Genomic DNA, 22,147 nt, shown 5'->3' on the forward strand with positions numbered 1-22,147 from the left:
GGCAAACAGGTTCACTTTTAGCATTATAGCAATCGGATTTCTCCGAATCAATTTCGAAATGCATGAAGTTGGTACTCCTCGATTCATTAAAAGATTGAGATTCGGCCTACATATCCCCTTCAAATCATAAGTTAGCAACCGTCTTGAGCGCCTGATTGCAGTTATGACATTCTCATTCGTCTGAAGAAAGCTCTTGAGGAAATAAAAAGATGGTCTTAGGTGATTGATCAAGCTTCTTTGCAGAATGAAAGGATTTGATGCGATCAGTTCAGGTAGGCTTGAGTTTGAGAAGCCCATTGCAAGGAAGAAATGCATTTTGGGCTTGAGATTGTTGTCTATTCCAGATTGGAGGAGGCGAGGAACCTTTGTAATTACTTTTGTAATGTGTCTCTGAGAATCCATGAGATTTGAAGAAAGAGAGGACACAGTCAGGTTTTTGCAGGTTGTTTTCTTGAAGTTGGAGCCTTTTGGATATGGAGAGAGCTGTTTCTAATGGGAGTCCACACGACTTTATGAGGTATTGGGCTGTGAAAGATTGCAGTGGGGTTGTGGAGGCTGTTGTGAAGGATTTGAGAGATGGGTTTTGCAGGAAATGGAAACGTAGTATCCTTTTGTATGGAAAATTAGACATCTGTGCAGATCAATGAAAAAGAGAAGGATCAGGGGTTACAGTAATGGAGATTATCTGTGTTGACTATAGACAGATGTTGTTCAGCATTCATTCGAATACAGATATATGGATGGATGGATAAACAGGTGCTGAACTTGGAGCGTTGTTCTTCAAACTTCATTTAAGCTAAATGGTAAAATGCAGGGCCACTAGATGTGTTAAGCTCCAACTGTCACTTTCCAACCTAGATTTCAGAATGAACAAATTCATGTTACCTTTGACAGATATGTCACCTAAAATACCATTTGAGTAACAAAATAATTACGAACATTAAATTGCAAACTAATCTTTCGATTGATGGGTTGTATTCGCCTGAAATTTTGTTATTTTATTTTACTCACACCATGTACTACAAAGCATGAACTCCTTCAAAATTGGTCATATGACATAACAATGTGGTGGTACTGACTGTGTTTTTTTCAATTCCACTGTGGAATGACTATGTTTAAAAAACTGCCTGAATTACAGAAATCAGCGGTTCCTGAGATTAATATTTTTATTTTTTACAGAACGTGGATTATTGATATTATTTTAGCTGTCCATTTTCAGATAACAGAAAGATGGGTAAGATTGTCCAACTGCTGAGATGCTTAGCTTGTAGTTCAAGCATGTAGGAGGAAAGCAGATGAACGGACCACAAACACCGTTATCCCCACTGTTTCTTGTGGTGTGGTCCGTTTGAGCCTTAGATATGCTTCAATTTTGGGCTCATGAGCTAAAATAAGATATAACAATGGATGGACAGTGTAGGTAAGATACATGCATTACCATGGGCCCCTCCCAATTTACTCAGTACGCTGGCAATCCTCCTCCCAACAACCGGTGTTATAAAGGAAAGGAGATTATGTACTGAGTAACTCATTAGTCATTACACTACAGCATACTGAGTAAACTTTGTGGGACTCACCGTGAAATATGTCTTATCCACACTCTCCATCTGTTTTAAAATCTAATGTTAGGGCAAAAGCCCAAAATTGAATCATATCCAAAGATCCAGCACACCATAATAAACAGTGTGAATTGCACGCTTACTGTTGAACAATCTTGAGTGTCACAGAAATTTTAGATGAACTGATCTTTGTGTTTTCCCTTCATCCATGTCGATGTGACATTATGAACAGGTTGGATTACAGGGTGGATTTATTGTAAACATCATGAGGGGCCCACCTAGCTTCTCAGCGAAGGAACTCCCTGCGAAAGCCTTCCGTAGGCAATCTGCACCAGCGTCCATCCAGGGTTTTGGGTAACTTTAGGGCGCCCTGCCAGACAGGGAGGGAGGGAGGAATGGCGGATGGCTCTGCTGTTGCCAGAGAAAGAGAGACGGCCATGCCGGGCTTACAGGCCTTTAGATGTCTGCGTTCATGCCCGGCCCGTCTTTTAACAGGCTTGATTTTTAAGCCCAAGCCCGTCCCTCAGGCCTGATACTCCAACCCAAGCTCAACCAAGCCTGTAAGCCCGACAGGCCAACCCAGCCCATTGACACCCCTACTTTTAAGTTGCACCTCCTTGCCACATGAAGTCCTAGCAAAACTTATCATGATCTAGGCCAGCAAAAACAAGACATGAAGTAAATTGGGAGGTTGGAAAGGGACTCCTCTATTAAAGTCGATAACAATTTGCTTTTCTAGCTTGAGAGTTTCCTCTCCATTCTATCAATGACTTTGATAGGAAGATGGAAAAGAGCCCTCTCATATATTAAAGTTGATAACAATTTGCTTTTCTAGTGTGAGAGTTTCCTCTCCATTCTCTCAATGACTTTGCTAGGAAGACAGAAAAGAGTCCTCTCCTCTATTAAAGTTGATAACAATTTGCTTTTCTAGCATGAGAGTTTCCTCTCCATTCTCTCAATGATTTTGATAGGAAGACGGAAAAAAGCCCTCTCCTCTATTAAAGTTGATAACAATTTTCTTTTTGAGCGTGAGAGTTTCCTCTCTATTCTCTCGATGACTTTGATAGGAAGATGGAAAAGAGCTCTCTCCTCTATTAAAGTTGATAACAATTTGCTTTTCTAGCGTGAGAGTTTCCTCTCCATTCTCTCAATGACTTTGATAGGAAGACGGAAAAGAGCTCTCTCCTCTATTAAAGTTGATAACAATTTGCTTTTCTAGTGTGAGAGTTTCCTCTCCATTCTCTCAATGACTTTGCTAGGAAGACAGAAAAGAGTCCTCTCCTCTATTAAAGTTGATAACAATTTGCTTTTCTAGCATGAGAGTTTCCTCTCCATTCTCTCAATGATTTTGATAGGAAGACGGAAAAAAGCCCTCCTCTATTAAAGTTGATAACAATTTTCTTTTTGAGCGTGAGAGTTTCCTCTCTATTCTCTCAATGACTTTGATAGGAAGATGGAAAAGAGCTCTCTCCTCTATTAAAGTTGATAACAATTTGCTTTTCTAGCGTGAGAGTTTCCTCTCCATTCTCTCAATGACTTTGATAGGAAGACGGAAAAGAGCTCTCTCCTCTATTAAAGTTGATAACAATTTGCTTTTCTAGTGTGAGAGTTTCCTCTCTATTCTCTCAATGACTTTGATAGGAAGATGGAAAAGAGCTCTCTCCTCTATTAAAGTTGATAACAATTTGCTTTTCTAGCATGAGAGTTTCCTCTCCATTCTCTCAATGATTTTGATAGGAAGACGGAAAAAAGCCCTCTCCTCTATTAAAGTTGATAACAATTTTCTTTTTGAGCGTGAGAGTTTCCTCTCTATTCTCTCGATGACTTTGATAGGAAGATGGAAAAGAGCTCTCTCCTCTATTAAAGTTGATAACAATATGCTTTTCTAGAGAGAGAGTTTCCTCTCCATTCTCTCAATGACTTTGATATGAAGACGGAAAAGAGCTCTCTCCTCTATTAAAGTTGATAACAATTTGCTTTTCTAGCGTGAGAGTTTCCTCTCCATTCTCTCAATGACTTTGATAGGAAGACGGAAAAGAGCTCTCTCCTCTATTAAAGTTGATAACAAATTGCTTTTCTAGTGTGAGAGTTTCCTCTCCATTCTCTCAATGACTTTGATAGGAAGACAGAAAAGAGCCCTCTCAACAACCCTTAGCAAGATGGACCCTAAGGAACTCGCTCTTAGCCCAATTCACTTCGCTATGAAGACAGCAATTATCCCTTCTCCTCTATTAAAGTTGATAATAAATTGCTTTTCTAGCATGAGAGTTTCCTCTCCATTCTCTCAATGACTTTGATAGGAAGACAGAAAAGAGCCCTCTCAACAACCCTTAGCAAGATGGACCCTAAGGAACTCGCTCTTAGCCCAATTCACCTTCAGCCCCAAAACAACCCCAAACCAGCATTACCATCATGTTTATTTGAGATCTAATCTATTAAGTTAACATAGACATTAAAAAAAAAAAAGTAAAATACAAAAAGATCATACCTTAAAATGAATTTTCAAAATGGACGGACGGTGTGGATACCAAACATACATCATGGCGGGACCTGCATAACTTGGTGACGTCACTTGGTAGTGAGTCGGGCTACTCAACTAAGGTTGAAAGTTGGGCAGGTTCAACCCAACCGACCCATGAACGACCTAACATTGGGTTGGGCTCGGGCAGGATATATCGGGTCCGATCTCAAGCTTGGGTTATACAAACACCAACTCGATAAAACTTGGGTTGGGCTTGAGTTAAGGTCTCGAGTTACCTGACCCAACCAGAACCCGATCAATATATAAGTTACTTATAATTTATAATTGAGTATGGATTGTTTATGTCAAAGGCACACTAGTGATGTCAGGTCTCATTTGTCCGTGTCATTTTCAAGGACTCAAGCTAACAAGATATGCCGGATTTGTCTCTCCCAAATAGATTGTGTGTTATGCTACGTGACTTTTAAATGAGTAGTTGTCCTATATTTTAGTTTTTTAAAGAAAAAAAATAGAGTTCTTTAAGATGAATAATCACATATATAATTAATAAAATCATATATACAAAAAACAGGTCCTCTATTAAAATATAATAAACTAATGTAATAACAAAAATATTAATACGTATACACCCAACCAACTCGATCAACCTGACGGAGCCCGCTTGGGTTAGGCTTATGTTGAGAATTCTCAACCCAAGGTTGGGTTGGGGCCGAGGTATAGGAACCTTGAGTTGGGTTAGGGTTGAGCACAAACCGACCCAGTGGCCGACTTCCAACCCTATACTCAACGTATCGATGGCGAATACACGCCAGATAACTCGCACCCGTGGGTTACTTTTTGCAAACCGATCGCTTGCTGATTTCTATGACATGAACGCTGGGCCACGCGATTCATCTACCGCTTTGTCCTGGCACAAGCGGGTAGTTCTCAGAGGTAGCCCACCTTAATGTATCTGTACATCCAAGCTATCAATCCCTTTTCTTAGATTATTTTAAGGCATGAGCACAAAAATAAGACAGATTCAATATTCAAGCCGACCACACCAAATAATAAGCTTGGTTGCATGAAAATGCACAAAGCATTAAACGTCGATTGCATTAAATGCAAGAGTCATCTATGGTGTGGTCCATTTGACCGTTGGATTGCTTCATTTTTTTAGCTTAACTTCTAAAAAGGAATAGACGGTCTGGATGTATAGATACATCACGGTGGCCCGCCCACAGAACCGGTCGGAGCTAAGGACGGGCGGGTAGTACGCAATCCATATAACTCGCGCCCACGTGGATTATTTCGAAAACCGACAGCCACGTGGGTGTAACTTTCGTGAGATCTACCCGTCCATACACCACGGTGGACCCCACATCAAATGCTCCTTTCGCAAGCGAGCATTCCTTTTTCGGTCAACATCAGATGATATGCCGATTCTGGATTAGGGCCAGCTACTAAACGGTTTGGATTCTTGACACGTGCGTGAGTCTCCTCGGATGCATGTTCGAAAGAAAACAGTTGGTACTCGTTGGTAGTTACCGACGGCGGTTACTTTCACCACGTGGGAGTAATGACTTGAGTGCATGGAATCTAACATGCTTAAATTGAAATTTCAGGACTGTGAGTTGTACTTAAATAAAATATACATCGTAATCCACATTATTTTTATGTATTTTCAAGGCAATTAGAGCAATCAAAAAGGGTGAAAATAATTATCATTAAATAGCATTCACAAATCAATCATTAAATATTTAGTTACATTGATATTAAAAAATAATTAATAACAACATACATTGATTTTTAATTAACTTCTAAATAATTAAGGGAAAAAGGTCTTCAATCTTGCTCAACTAATTCTTCATATATAAACCCTACAAAATAATCTATACGGCTGTGAGCGCGACAGCTCGTAAGGTCACATCCTTCCCAAAATTGAAAATTTTACGTTAATACAAATAAAACTCAATAATACAAATATAATTAATTATGAGTATTGAATCGTCATTTTACATGGCAACAATAACAATTTTTTTTTTTTTTCATAACAACAAAATAAGACAATGTAGTCATCTAAAATTCTTTTTTGGTTCAATCTAGGGCAGAGCACCCATGTGTGTTGATCTTTTTAGGGAATAAACCTCGGCAGAGCACCGATCGGTCATGTACACACATTGCACATGGTCATGTTCCAAACGCCCCTTTTATAGGGGAGGCAAGCGGTCTGGTCGACACATAGGTGTAGACACCCCACCTAAAGCTAGATATAACTACTCTCCTAATTACCATTGAGCTTCAATAAAATTATCTCTGGGTAATTTAAAGACCGTCGAAAGATCCAATTGATCAGGAGGTAAGACTCTTGGCACGTCATGGAAATAATCAACGGACCTAATAGAGAAATATGAAAGTCGACAAATCAAATCCTGACTGATCATTCAGATGCTCTGGAAAACCTAATTATCATTATAAAATTCTATATTTGACCTATAAAACATCATAAATCCAAACAAGTTAGCACATTTAGAGTTCCCAGTACTTCCCAAATGTAACCAATGGATTAGATTGACAAAATAAAACTATAGGTAGTGGTGTGCTTATGGTAATATCATCGTCCCTACTCTCCATTTCTTGCTTCTACATGTGTCAAGAGATCCATTTTATAATGCCATGTGGACTGTCGGACAACTACTAGCCAACTGCCACCTGGCAGGTTGGCACTCCCTTGACTCCGGTCGAAGATCTCAGTGCTTTCAAAAGATCTTGCATGACAACTTTTTGCCAAGTGTTCACCTTCAACCAATCATTAGCCGATGATTTAAAATGCTATCACACTTGTGCCTAAATCCTGCTCGATATGAAACCAATTACAAAAAAACCAACTCCTTAGATTCATCCTAGGGGTAGCTAAATAAAGAAGAAATAATCCAGAGAAATCTAGAAAGAAATCTACATAGCTAGCAATATGATCTTAGAAGAAAAAAAATCTAATCTAACAGCTTGCTGCACACGGTTTTTGGATTTGCAGATATCACCGTATCTAACACTCCCCTTCAAACCAAAACCGGCTTCATTCCAAGCATTGATCTAAGTCTCCTGAATGTGTCAGTTGGCAATGCTTTGGTGAAGATATCTGCCACTTGCTCAGTGGTGTGACAGTATTCCAGCTTTACCAATTTCTGCTTTACTTGATCTCTAAGAAAGTGATATCTTGTGTCGATGTGCTTGCTCCTTCCATGCTGAACTGGATTTTTGGCAAGTTCGATTGCCGACTTGTTGTCCACATATATAACAGTGGATTCCTCCTGTAGATGCTTCAGCTCCTTTAGCAGATTCCTTAGCCAGATCGCCTCACATACAGTGGATGAAGCTGCTACGTACTCAGCTTCACATGTGGACAGGGCGACCACACTCTGCTTCTTTGAATTCCATGTAAATGCTGTCGACCCAAGATAGAAAGCATAGCCTGTGGTACTTTTTCTTTCATCTTGGTCACCACCCCAATCACTATCAGAGTATCCATACAACATCGCTTCATCATCGTATGGATAAAAGAGACCGAATTCAATAGTCCCTTTGATATACCTCAGTACTCGTTTTGCAGCTAGCCAGTGTGACTCTTTTGGGGCTTCCATATACCGGCTTAGAAGACCAACACTGTAGACTATATCTGGCCTAGTGATTGTGAGGTACCTTAAGCTTCCGATTAGGCTCTTAAATAGGGTTGAGTCGACGTTTCTTCCTTCTCCATCTCTTGTGAGCTTCAGGCCTGTTGTTACAGGTGTATTTACGGCTTTACAATCGACCATCTGAAACTTCTCAAGAAGTTCCTTTGTGTACTTCTTCTGGGATATATAAATACCGCCGACTTGTTGCTTCACTTCAGTGCCCAAGAAGAAGGACATCAATCCACCATCAGTCATCTCAAACTCTTTGAACATAGCCTGCTTGAATTCTTCAAACATCGTCTGATTGTTCCCTGAGATAATCAGATAATCAACATATAAACAAGCAATAAGGATATCACCACGGGCATTCTTCTTTGTGTAGACCGCATGCTCATACGGACATTTGTGAAGCCATTCTCTTGAAGATAATCATCAATCTGTGCATTCCAAGCACGGGAGCTTGCTTCAACCCATACAGGGCTTTCTTCACCGATACACCTTGTGTTCTTCCCTTTGCATGACAAAGCCTTCAGTGGTCAACGTATACTTCTTCTTGAGTACCCCATTTAGGAATGCAGATTTCACATCCGGTTGGTAGATCATCCAAGCTGTGATGAGCTGAGGAGATAATCATTCTTACGATGTCAAGGCGAGCAAGGGCGAAAACTTCTTCATAGTCTACCCCATATTTCTGTTTGTAGCCTTTTGCTACGAGCCTTGCCTTATATCGTTCGATCTTACCATCGGCATTCCGCTTGATTTTGTACACCCATTTGAGACCAATGGTCTTCTGGCTTTTGGGGAGTGAGGTCAACTCCCATGTTCGATTCTTCTCGATGGCATGAATCTCTTCTTCCATAGCCTTTCTCCAACATTCTTCATTCACAGCCTCCTCGAATGTGAGAGGCTCGTGGTCTGCATACAGGCAGAGTAAATTCACTTCCTCAGTTTCTGCATAGATGTCGTTGAGGCTTTTCATTTTAATGGGAGCCAAGGGTGAAGGAGAATCGGATGAAGATGTGCTGGATGAATTCTGATTTGATGAAGTACTTCCAGGAGAGATGGAGCGTACTCCTGGACTTCTGTGATCCGAAAGGGGTGATGTGGGTGTCTGCTCTTGCTTCTCATGTCTCTCTTCTTCATATTCTTCGACCTCGATTTGCTTTTCTTTGGCTGAGTTTCCCTCGTTCCATTTCCATGCTTCTTCCTCACAAAATACCACATCTCTACTCACCACCAGCTTATTGGTTAGTGGGTTGTAGAGCTTGTATGCCTTTGACTCTTCGCTGTAGCCGATGAAGATGCACTTCTCGCCACGATCATCAAGCTTTTTCCTTCTTGCTTCTGGAACTTGAGCGTAGGCAACACACCCATAGATCTTAAGGTGTGCCATGCTCGGTTTGTATCCACTCCATGCTTCTTGCGGTGTCTGGAATCTGACACTCTTAGTCGGACACCTATTGAGTAGATAGGCAGTACATGCAACTGCCTCTGCCCAGAAATTCTTTGGCAGACTTTTCTCCTTCAGCATGGTCCTCGTCATATCAAGGATGGTGCGGTTCTTCCGTTCCGCAATTCCATTTTGTTGTGGCATGTACGCTGCAGTATGTTGTTGCTTAATACCATGTTCCCTACAATATTCTCGAAAAATATTTGAGGTGTACTCCCCACCTCTGTCAGATCGAAGAGTTTTGATTTTAAGACCACTTTCTTTTTCAACAAGGGCCTTAAAATTTTTAAAAATAGTAAAAGCAGCAGACTTCTCTTTGATTACATACACCCATAATTTTCTACTGAAATCATCAATGAAGGTAATAAAGTATTTATTACCTCCAAGAGAGATTGGATCTAATGGTCCACAGATGTCAGTGTGAACCAACTGCAACGGTTCTCTTGCTCTTCGGGATACTCTACTCGAAAAGGAGTTCCTTTATTGTTTCCCAAGTGTGCACGCCTCACACACATGTTCTGGATCTTCAATAGCAGGAAAGCCATGCACCATGCTTGATGAGGATAGAAGTTTCAGGCCCCTAAAATTTAGATGGCCAAAGTGAAGATGCCACATTTAAGAATCATTCTTTACTTTTCCATAAAAACACTTCTTAAGCATTGTGTTTATATGGAGAGGAAACATACAATTCTTCGCCATCTGGACTTTTACAATCAAACGTCCATGTATATCTCTTATGGAAAGAGAAGAGTTCTCCATGTGTATGACATATCCTTTTTTGAGGAGTTGTCCGAAACTCAGTATGTTACTTTTCATGTTGGGCACATAGTACACATTGGAGATATAATTTGGAACACCATTCTTCTGAAAGATTTTGATTTTACCTTTACCTTTCACTGGCGTTTTTTATGAGTCTCCAAACGTTACATCGCCATGAACTCATTCTGTGAGTTCCATAAAGAGTTTCTTGTCACCGCACATGTGATTACTTACACTCGTGTCGAGATACCATACATTATGCTGATCACTACCTTTCTCTTGTGCAAGGAGAAGTGTGGAGCTTTCTTATTCATAGCCTGATGCTTCGACATAGTTGGATAGCTCATCTTAAGTTACCGGCTTACTCCAGCAATCAGATGCATTTGGCCAAGCTTGTTGCAATTATAACATTGGATGTTCTTTGTACTTCCTTGTCCACGCATAGATCTACCTCTACCATTTTCTCTTCCATGGAAAGTGATATTTTTCTGCTGGTTTTGGCCATAGCTTTGTTGATATCCACACCCTCTGCCTCTTACGCGATTGTTAGCAAAACGTCCACCACGTTGTGAACTTCCACGTCCACCATTGTTATCATTTAGAGTCAATCTTGACTCCAAAGCTTGTTCCATCGACATGGAACTGGCATTCTTCCGCATTCATTACTCATGAACTTGCAACGATCCCATCAACTCCTCAATGGAGAGTTTCTCAATATCTTTTGATTCTTCGATCGCCACAACCACATGCTCAAACTTGGTTGTGAGGAATTGAAGTATCTTTTCAATAACTCGGACATCTTCAATCTTTTCACCATTTCTTTTCAAATTATTGACAATTACAAGCAAACGTGAAAAATAATCAGTAATATTCTCACCTTCCTTCATGTGAGTTGCTTCAAACTCGGCTCTTAATGTTTGAAGGCGAATCCGCTTCACTCGATCTACACCCTTGAAGATGGTGCCAAGGGTATCCCATGCTTGCTTGCTTGATATTGCTTCGGCAATCTTTTCGAAGGTGGATTCATCCAACCCTTGATAGAGGAGAAACAAAGCTTTATTGTCTCTCTTCCTCTGATTTTTTAGAGTGATCTTTTCTTCATTGGTGAAGACGGCTTCTTCTTCCATAGTGGGTTCTTCATACCCATCCGTGATGATTTCCCATAATTCTTGCGACCCGAACAATGCCTTCATTTGGATGCACCATTTTTCATAGTTGTCCTTTGACAACTTAGGGACCTGCGGCTGAATTGTGCTAGCCATTTTTTCTATATATATTTTTTAAAAACGGCTGATTTTTTTTTTAAAAAGAATATAGATGAAAGAAAAAATCTGAATATTTTTTAAACAGATTTTTTTTGCTGCAATCTCTTTTTTTTGCAAACAGATTTGTTGCAATCTGATTTTTGAAAAACAGATTTTTTCAATCGGTTTTTTAAAGCAGATTTTTTTTTTTTGCTGGAAACTGCTTCTGATAAAAAAACTGGACCTGTTGGTTATGGCCCCACCACAACTGACGTATCAAACAAACCTGGCAGAGGGAAAACAGGGAGTGCGAGACCTCCTTCCACGGCTGATTTGTCTTGGGTATTGCAGACCCAAAACAGGTGTAGAACCTCCTTCTTACGGCTGATGAGCCCCAATGATCAACAGCTCCTTCTCATGGCTGATGAGGCCCAAGGATCAAGGGCTTTGATACCACTTTGTTGGGTCTAAAACCCAGCTTCCTGCTGACGTGTGGCTGCAGCCACCATGAAACAAAAACCAAAACTTTGAAAAAGCGGAAGAGAGAACTGCTGCTATATTGGAATGAATTTGAATGATTACAAAAATCAGAAACTTTTGGAAGAAGAAGAAGAGAGAACAGCAGCTGTATTGGAATGAGAAAATCGTATTACACTGCTGCCTATTTATAGGCTTTCTTATTGTGTGAAATTACTAAACTATCCCTGTCTAGATTCATCCTAGGGGTAGCTAAATAAAGAAGAAATAATCCAGAGAAATCTAGAAAGAAATCTACATAGCTAGCAATATGATCTTAGAAGAAAAAAATCTAATCTAACAGCTTGCTGCACACGGTTTTTGGATTTGCAAATATCAGCTTCTACATAGCCAACAGCCACCTGGCAGGTTGGCACCCCCTTGACTCCGGTCGAAGATCTCAGTGCCTTCAAAAGATCTTGCATGACAACTTTTTGCCAAGTGTTCACCTTCAACCCATCATTAGCCGATGATTTAAAATGCTATCACACTTGTGCCTAAATCCTGCTCGATATTAAACCAATTACAAAAAAACCAACTCCTTAGACAAAGCCAGCAAAATTAAGACTGTTTGAAATTGAGGATATCTGACCATCCCTTTTGCACAGAAGGATATTAGGTATCCCATTTTCCTTCTTACATTTCAAATTAACTTACATTCTAGTCTAAATATTCAGACACAAAAAACACACTTACCTTCTTTTATTTTATTTTGCAACTATTTCTCATCTTTCCTTTTTTACTTTACTCTGTCTATCCAAGATCCTAAATCCTACGAGGCTAAGGCTAAGTTTCAAGTTTTTTTTTTTTTTTTTTTTATTTTTTATTTTGCATGCTCAAAATCTTAAACATTTACGAAGTGCGGCTGGATGTAGTAATGCCGAAACTCTATTAAACCCCCTAAAAAGTCATAAAGTCTCGTAGAATAGAAACTGGGCATCGCATGAGTGAAAAAGAGTGTCTAACCTCTTTCTTTTCTGTAAGCGATGCCCTTACTCAGAATATACAGTTGCAAAACAACTGCATGAGTTACTTAAGTTGGAAAATCTTACAACTTTCAATCTTTAAATGATTCTATAATTTTTAGTTGGCCATATATGTTAAGGTTCATTCAGGTAGAGATGATTCTAAATTAAATGCACTTTTACCTCTAAGTTAGTACCATATTCAAATCAAAACAAATGAGGAGAAGGCCATAGCCCAACCTTAATTCCTTAAGATGGTACTGAGCTGAAAATAACTGGGCTCTAGACCTAATCCCGTGGGGTTGGATATAAGGCCATCCCTATAAGAAAATTAAAAAAAAAAAAAAAAGTGCTTAAAAGGCCCAAGTGCAGAATACTTTTTTCTTGACATATCCTCCATCCACATAAATCCTGCATATAAACCGTTTGAATATCTAGAGAACTACTAAGAAGTGTATTTAAACCATCTTAATGGTGTCCTACTTAAAGAATAAATTGAGCTAAGGGAATCGGCTGGACCACTTATCATTGGACCTAGCTTAGCTTGACACTATCGTTTGGGCTACGGTCCAACTAGTTCCGGTCATTACTATTAATCAAGGTAAATAAATGCTCCCTGAGAGACTTATTTAAAGTGTGTTTGAAAAAAGGGGCAGAGCTTCGGTGGGTCCCATTGTGATGTTAACGTGTAGTCTACGTTGACCATCAGGTGTGTCACCCCTTGTTAGACCCAAGTCTAAAAAAATATCCCCATATGTGGTTTAGGTGGACCATTATAATTGAAAACTATGTACAGGAAAGGTTCACCTTCCAAACTTTCTCTTGGTGTGGCCCACTTGAATCACTTATGGACCTGAATTTTGGGATCCAGATTTACATTTTGGTGTGGAATCTAACGGATGGAGTGGATTCCTTATTTTCATCATGGCAAGCCCGGTATAAATAAAGAGTTGACATCTCTCTTCCAAATGTTTCCATTGGTGTGGCCTACCTGAATCACATGTTAGGCTAATTTTTTGGCTTTAGCCCAACTATGGAATTACACATCTAATCGTCGAATTGGATCTCACATATACATCACGGTTGGCCTTTTGAAAAAATGAGAGGTAAGTGTCACTCTCTACCTTCCCGGAGAAAAGAGAAAATTATCACCATAAATCCCGCCTTTTATCCAGCATCTTTTATGAAGGATCTAAAACTTACCTTTCCAACTTAGACTTTGCATGTACGAACAGAGCATTTGAGGATGAAAATATCCCTACTTTCGATGCCTATGGTTACGGTTAGGGGTGTATATCGGGCCGAACCGAGTCGAACTGGGCTCAACCTGCCCGGCCTAATCACCAGCCAAACCCAGCCTGGCCCGATTACTGGCCAACATGTCCAGCCCGAACTCGGCTCGGTCAGCAATCGGGTGAGTTCGGGCTAGTTTCGGACCTTAAAACAAGTTCATGGGAAGAGCTTTGGCAGGTAATCCACGTCCCATTACAAGGCCCTCGATCAACGGTTTAGATAGTTGAACTATAGACTCCACAAAAAATTTAACTAGACAGGACATTATAACTCCTTTCTGTACTTGGGTGAATCTAAGCCGTTCAAGTTATATGTCACATTGTATTGTGGACTGTGCATAACTTGAAATATGTCAAACTATCCAGGCTATCCAGTCAGCGGCTATCAAATGAATCTTTAAAATGTATACGTAAACGGCCGAGTTTGGCCGGGTCGGGCAAGGTCGAGTCGGGTTTCGGACGGAGTCGGGCCGAACTGGGACCCGTTCGAACTCAGCCCGAACTCAGTTCTGAGTTGAAGAAAATGGCCCATCCTGGACCGAACTCAAGAGGGAGATTGAGAGAGAGGGAGAGAGAGATTGAGAGAGAGATAGAGATTAGAGAGGGACGAGAGAGAGAGAGAGAGAGAGAGAGAGAGAGAGAGAGAGAGAGAGAGAGAGAGAGAGTTTTGGGTATGCAAGCATCAGGCTAATCATGCGTGCAAGATATATATATATATATATATATATATATATATAATTTTACTACATGTACATATATTTGACAAAGCACAAAATAAAACACCAAATACAAACTGAATACACTGCTGACTACTGTCGAGGACATTCATCTGTTGAGCCCGAGCTGCTATCTAAATCTTCATATACATACTAGTTTACCTCTCTTTCTTTAAAAGGTGGAGATAGTTTTTCATCGCCCTCTTCTTGTATAGTTTAAATTAGATTTTTCAAACTTTTTTGGTAAGAAGACTTATACGTAGTTCCCAACATCCTATAAAACGCACCCAAACTGGAGAGAAACTTAGGTGAATTCTTACTCTTCTTCTTTTTACCCGTGCAGCTTGAACCTGCTTTGACATCATGTGGTCTTGGAGGACATCGTTGATATGTAAAAGCCTTTTTCATACTGTGCTTTAAGGCGAATTGGAATTGTTATTCTTCTAATGCTAATAATTTAGCTTCCTCCTCTACATTAGAAAGTTTGGATTGGAGAGTGGAAGCTTTTTGTTTGAATCAAGAACTGCTTGCAAAAGAACTTGGATTTCTTTTGAGGCTTTAGGACACGGTTTTGCGTCTCCACCCCAATAGGATAAGTGTAATCTGAACCGATTAGTTTTGTTAACAAACTTGGCTCCACACAAATTACACAAAATCTTCAACTTTCCAGACTTTGGAGAATGGACTAAGGAACCATAGTCCCAAACGTTAATCGATGGTTCACTTGAAGACATATCTACATATTGTCTTAGAAAAGAATTTTAGATTTTTTAGCAATAATGAAATACCGACATAAAATAAAAGTAATTTATGGATAAGAAAGAGTCATTAATGCATTGCGCAGCACGCATAAGTCATAAATCCATCAACATAACATAAGAATAAAATAAAAGAGTACCCATTACAGCATTTATAAATTCAAATAAATTAATAAGATCCATTTTAACAAAAAAAAAGTACCCATTACATCCATCAAGAAATGTTAATCTAACTTCATTCATGTAATCATGTTGTTGTTGTTTCATGTGTTGTTGCTTGATATACATTCTCATCCTCTTCCTCATCAAGATCATAACCTCTTAGACTCGGATGTAATCAATCTTGTATAAAAATTAATGCTTCCACTGTATTTGGTGCAAAGGAACTTCTAGTCTTGCTCACGACCCTACTCCCTGTGCCAAAATCAGATTCCAATGCCATGATTGAAATAGGAACTAACAAAATATCATGTGCCATCGTTGATAGTGTAAGGTATTTTTCTTCACTAACTCTCATTTTCCATCACTCCAAAACATCAAACTCTGAATCCTACCGCAGTATGACTGAATCTTTGAGATACATGTCTAACTCTGATTCTTTTGTTTCTATGTTTGTATTTTTTTTTGTTAAGAAAGACATGTAATTATCATCGAAGCTTGTACAATGCTTCGATTGCGTCACGAACCTTTGAGGTTTCAGATATTGCTTTTTCATTAGGAGATGTACTTAATATAACTCATCTTGCACCGAGGATCAAAAACAACAGCTAAGGACATTATTAAATGACAATCATCCCAGTACTTATCGAACTTTATTTGCAATCCACTTGTCATGAGTTGTAGAAAAAATGAACCGTCATCAGCAACTTTCTTCAGGGCATCCTTGATCTTTCACACAGCTGGAAGAAACATATTTGTTGTAGGAAACTTATTGCCAGAAAATATATAAGCAGACTGTCTGCCAACTGTTTTCTTAATCATATTTACTTTCTTCAAGTCTCCAAATGAATGGTCAAGACATTCTAATCTATGTGATATTTGAATCGGGTCCATCTAGATTGGGGCCCATCGAGTGATTTGATCATGTACACAGGTGCCAGGTGTACAAAATTGAGTCCTTCATACAAACATTACATTATGACTTACAAAGGAGATCCATGGTTGAAGGAAATCCACACCCCATTTTATTAAAGAGTGTAGGTTATGCAACCCATATAAATAAAAGCAAGATGCTAAAAGCTTAAGGCTTTAAAGGGATAAGATATAGACAGATTTTACCATATGCATTTTCAACATTCGACTTAGACATCCAATACAGATATAAATTCCAATCCCATCTAAACAAGTGTAGTTTAAGTTAGCTACGAATATCATCTAAAGCAGAAGGTTAATTAGGTAATTGGATATCTGACTAGTATCTAGCTACTTGAAAAAGTTTTTTTTTTTAATTAAAAAAAAGAAAAGAAAAGTCAGGCACTTAGTAAAGTTTAAAACAGTTGCTAAAATAGAAAAATAAGTAATTTTCATATGGAAATTAACTAATAATATATAAAACCTAAAGCAATTAAATAAAAACTTAGTAGCTTTAATGAAAGATAATGCCAATAATAGCAACATTGACCTTATCAACATAATCATCCACATCCATGTCAAGAATTAAACTCGTAGAATTTAATATATCATGCATTAGTATTTAAGATTTTGAAAAAGAGATATTATTAGTTGAGTATATTATGAAAATGCTCTCCTATGATTTGGATAATGGGATATAGGCATGGTTATATGAGTGTCCAACCTGCTTCCAAGTTGGGTAATCAAATGATCGAGTAAAATATTTTGAATTGGGTAAGAATCTCATTTTTCGTGTATGCTTTTCTTAGATAAAAAATATAAAATAATCTGTGTAAATGAATATCCATTGCCAACACAATTCCATAATCTCTCTCTCTCTCTCTCTCTCTCTCTCTCTCTCTCTCTCTCTCTCTTTTCGGTTAGCTCAATCAGGCTTCACCTGAGGTCTGAACCAGGGCTTTGATATCAACCCAGAGATTAATTAAACTGGCTTCAAGCTATGGTTCAAAGCTGCACACCTGACCCAATCATAAATTTTTAGGATTTATGAGTGGAGGCCCATCAAATCAATGGTTTAGATTACATCCAGATGGCCCATCAAATCGATGATTTATGAGTGGAGGCCCATCAAATCAATGGTTTAGAATACCATGTTTATGAGATCCCTACCATCCAAAAAAAAAGAAAAAGAAAAAACGAAACAGTAAATCCACATTCCACATTCCACAAATCAATACACTGAAAGAGAGAGAGAAATCATACTGGTTGGACGGACAGACGAGCGAGCCTCTACTGGTCGGACGACAAGACGAGCAGAGAGGCGGAGGTCCTCTGGTGGTTGGACGGATGGACGAGCAGAGAGAGGCGGACGGCCTCTGCTGGTCGGATAAGAGAGAGAGAGAGAGAGAGAGAGAGAGAGAGAGAGAGAGAGAGAGAGAGAGAGCGAGAGGGGCGCCGAGTCGAATCTGGCTGGATTGGCGTCCTCAATGGGACATTTCTGATTGGAAGAGAGAGAGAGAGAGAGAGAGAGAGAGAGAGAGAGAGAGGGTGCATTACTGCACCGACTCAACTCGAATTGGGTCGAGTCTGGCTCTGCCGAGCTGCGAGCCTGAGTCAGGTCGGGTTACATTTTTCAGTAGGTAGAGAAAGGGGAAAAAGGGAGAGAAAGAAAGAAGACTCAACGTAGGCGTATATAGATCCAAGAGGAATCGCTTTCTCAATAAGTGCCCAGTTAGTTGGATGAAAACGCACCGCCAGATATATATACACACACTATGAGGTCGAGCTGTGTGGGCCCCACCATGATGTGTGTTGAACATCAACAACGTGCATTTGATGGGTCCCCTTTAGGTTATAGGATATCCTAAAATCAGCCGTGTAGGGAACTCAGGTGCACCATAGCATCTAAAATGATGTGAAGACATGGTTAAAACATATAAAAGCATTTGGTGGGGCCCACCTGAGTATTGAATGCAGCTGAAACTTGCTCTGACCCCTCGTACAAGTGGGACACACACAATGTATGGGCTGGATTTGTGAATCACATCTCGGTGAGCCTAATAAATGATTAGGAATGTTTTAATGGGAGGGTAATTCATCTCAACTGTTGTATGTGATGTGGCCTACCCAAGTCACCAATTAACTTGATTTTTAAGCCCATGGCCCACACCATGGAATGGTGCATCTGACTGATGGGGTAGATGTTCGACACACATCATAGTGGGGTCCACATAACTCGACTTCCCATATATATATATATATATGGAAAAGGTACTATGCGCTCGACCTCGCAATAAGCTCTCGTGAGGTCGAGCTGTGTGGACCCCACCATGATGTATGTCGACCATCAACACCGTGCATTTGATGGGTCCCCTTTAAATTATGGGATATGCCAAAAATCAATAGTATACGGAACACAGGTGGGCCATAACATCTAAAATCATGTGAACACATGCAAAAAACATATAAAAGCACTTGGTGGGGCCCACCTGAGTTTTGAATGCTGCTGAAACTTGGGCTGAACCCTCATCCAAGTGTGACACACATAATGGATGGGCTGGATTTGCAGATCACATCTCGGTAGGCCCAAAAAATGATTATGAATGTTCTAATAGTGCACCGCCCCTCTCCACTTCTGTACGTGGTGTGGCCCACACAAGTCACGGATTGACTTGATTTTTGAGACCTAGGCCCCCGATGAAATGGTGCATCTGACTGATGGGGTAGATGTTCGAAACGCATCACGGTGGGGCCCACACAGCTCGACCTCATGGGACGTTCCCATCAGCTCGAGCGCATATTACCTTTTCCCATATATATATATATATATATATATATATATATATATATATATATATACACACACACACACACACACACACACACACACACATACACACACACACACACACACATATATATATATATATATATATCTATATATATATGCTAGGTACCTGCCAGCATTACTTCCACTAACATGGGGGGAAACAACTTCACATACATGAAATCCACGCCATCCATCTTGTACTCCACCCCTAGTTGGGTCTTGATCCCAAAAATCAGGACATGAATCATGCAAATCCACTCAGGTGGGCTACACAACAAATTACACCTAAAACATATATATTTCATGTCTTATAGCCCACTTGATTTTTAGAATACTGTACTTTTTAAGTAATGCTTTCATCGCGATGATCCACATAAGATGAATGAATTGGATTGCATATGAACTCCATGGTGGATCCTACACAAAACTAATGCTAGGCATTTCATCTCAACAGCTCAGTAGTTAACACTTTCCATCAATCTTGAACTTGAATTAGATGTTGGGTTCAGCGGGGTTTACCACGCCTATCCAAATTACAAATCCACAGGTCGGGTCTCGACTCACATGGGCTCATTAATTTTTAAATGGGTCATGTTGGGCCACATACGGTAATGGGTCACAAGTCAGGTTTGGGCCAAAATTCGTGGCCTGTTTATGAAACAAGTCAGGATAGGGCTGACCCAGACTTGTCCCAAACACGGCTCATTGCAACCGCTGCAGGTTTTTTAAGTTTAAGGCTACATTCGCAAGTCGAAATTCCTAACGGTCTATCTGGGAGATGGGATTTGGAATGCATTAGAATCCAAATCACAATTACATTAGATTCAAGCTGATTCTGAATCCTCATTTGTGTTTGGTTGAAATGCACTGGAATCCAAATCTTCTTTTTGGAAGCACTTGTATTGAGAGGTCATTGGAATTCCTAGGTATATTCACAGGACTTAGATTTGATTAACTAAATCAACTTTCATATACTAAGAGTGTGTGTGTGTGTGTGTGTGTGTGTGTGTGTGTGTGTGTGTGTGTGTGTGTGATATTTGATAGAATGATTGTAATAAGCCTATTGAAATATATACTTTGGCCAAAAAAGAGGAAATTATGAGCCTTGGGTGGGCTACAATTGTAAGGATCACAAACAAAATACTCACCCATGTTTCCTAACCGTCCATTTAGATGTTTAACGTTTGGATGGTTCGGATCATTCTATTAATGTGATTTTAGTGTTGCAGCCAATAATTGGATTGTTTTGGGGTATCAGCATCCCATGTGTTCAATGGATTAAGTAGCTTAAAGACAACTTTGTTACATATGCAACTCTCTTACCCTTAAATAGCCAAAAATGTATATTTAAATTACCTCATATTCCATTTACCTGCAAATCCAGGGCTGACAAATGCAAAAAAGCAGCTATTTGGATTTGAAATACACTCATTTACCATCAAATCCAATGTACCAAACAGGGTGTAAAGGCACAAGGAAGACTTTCGCAGTGGTAATGGAAGGAGAATCTTATCAAACACATGAAGAGATAAAAGAATTTTGAAGTTTAATGGAAACCAAGATCATGTTTCTATTTTCTTCACCCCCTCTTTCCAATGGTACATTCTCAATCTGGGTTCCCCGCCTGTTTGGGCACTTCGTCAAAGTAGGGTTTTCGAAAGAGGAGGTTTCAAGCCTGCTTTTTTAGTTGACTCCGCAGAAACTAATCAGATTGGTTTTTGTCGAGTCGGCATTTTAGCGCCTATTTTTCTGAGTAGGAGACGAATCTGAGGTTTGCAAAGTGCAACCAAAAGCACAAGATCATGGTTTAGGAAGTAATCACTCTTTCAGAGTGTGAAACCAAATGGGCCCTAAAATTCTCTGATGATGCTTCTTTCTTTTCTTTTTTTTCTTCTTCTTATTTCGATTTTCTTCATTTCCTCTTCTTTCTATCTGAAGGCTCTAAGCTTGACAATGACAAACTTAAGGAACATAGAATCTGGTAGACATTTCCAATGGTGAGGATTTACCAGAAAACCAACCATTCTGCAGATTGCTGGGCCATTGCCAAGTTCAGCATCTTTCTTTCTACCAGTTTGCATGTTCAGGTCTCCCATATTTCTACAAGCCTATGAAAGCAGCCCAAGAGATATTCATGCACCAAGGCATCATTAATGGATCCTATGCTTGTGTTAGTCATGGCAACAGATCCTGGCCACAGGAATCTCACATCAACTATTTTAATGTTGATGTTTTGACTACATAAGAACAGCAAGAAACTCTATCCCCATCACTGCTCTGTTGTTTTCCATTACAGTGTTAATGTGTTATAGTGAAAACTGAAATGTAGCACAAATGAACAAAATCAAACATTGCATCCAAACACACAACATAAATTGGGGTTTGGCTCAAAACAGAGTATATGTGTCAAACAGCCTTTTGAGGGTGTGTCCAAACATGCACTTAGTAATTTAGCACCTCAATAAATTCTAAATACCTGCAGCATGTGATGTATCTATAAGTACGCTTCAATTGACAAATATCAGTTTCTCGACCTCTATATGTATTAGACTAGATGATTTTGTCCCTGCAATTAGTTTTTAGGAGAGCCCTCAGCCTAATCCAGTATAGGTTGAGATACATGGGGCATTAAAAATTTGAGTAATCAACCAACGTCATTTTTTTGTCATTTCAAAAGGGCTCCAATGCCTTCTTTCCTTTTTTCTCCCTTCTCTAGCAGCTACTCTCTACAAATCTCACTCTTCCTTCCTCTCTCCATGTGCAATGCATATGCCACAGCGGTAAGTTGTAATTGCAACAGAGGAGTTTTAATATGATACACTGACACTTGATACAGCCACTCATAAATTAAG

General features: G+C 39.6%; 1 protein-coding gene across 5 annotated transcripts in view; it reads right to left on the minus strand.

Annotated features, from left to right (window-relative positions):
- LOC131250935 (transcription termination factor MTERF9, chloroplastic-like) overlaps window positions 1–22,147 on the minus strand; it is a 55,693-nt gene that overhangs the window by 3,575 nt on the left and 29,971 nt on the right. Inside the window, exon 3 of one of the 5 annotated variants that reach the window (XR_009173501.1) lies at window positions 21,166–21,771. The exons of the other annotated variants lie outside the window; for them this stretch is intronic. The gene's annotated coding sequence lies outside the window, so the exon portion shown is untranslated. Of the gene's footprint in view, window positions 1–21,165; window positions 21,772–22,147 lie in introns of those variants that run through there. 5 annotated transcript variants of the gene reach the window in all.

Source organism: Magnolia sinica, chromosome 7, assembly GCF_029962835.1.
Source record: "Magnolia sinica isolate HGM2019 chromosome 7, MsV1, whole genome shotgun sequence".
In the NCBI taxonomy this organism is placed as follows: Eukaryota; Viridiplantae; Streptophyta; class Magnoliopsida; order Magnoliales; family Magnoliaceae; genus Magnolia; species Magnolia sinica.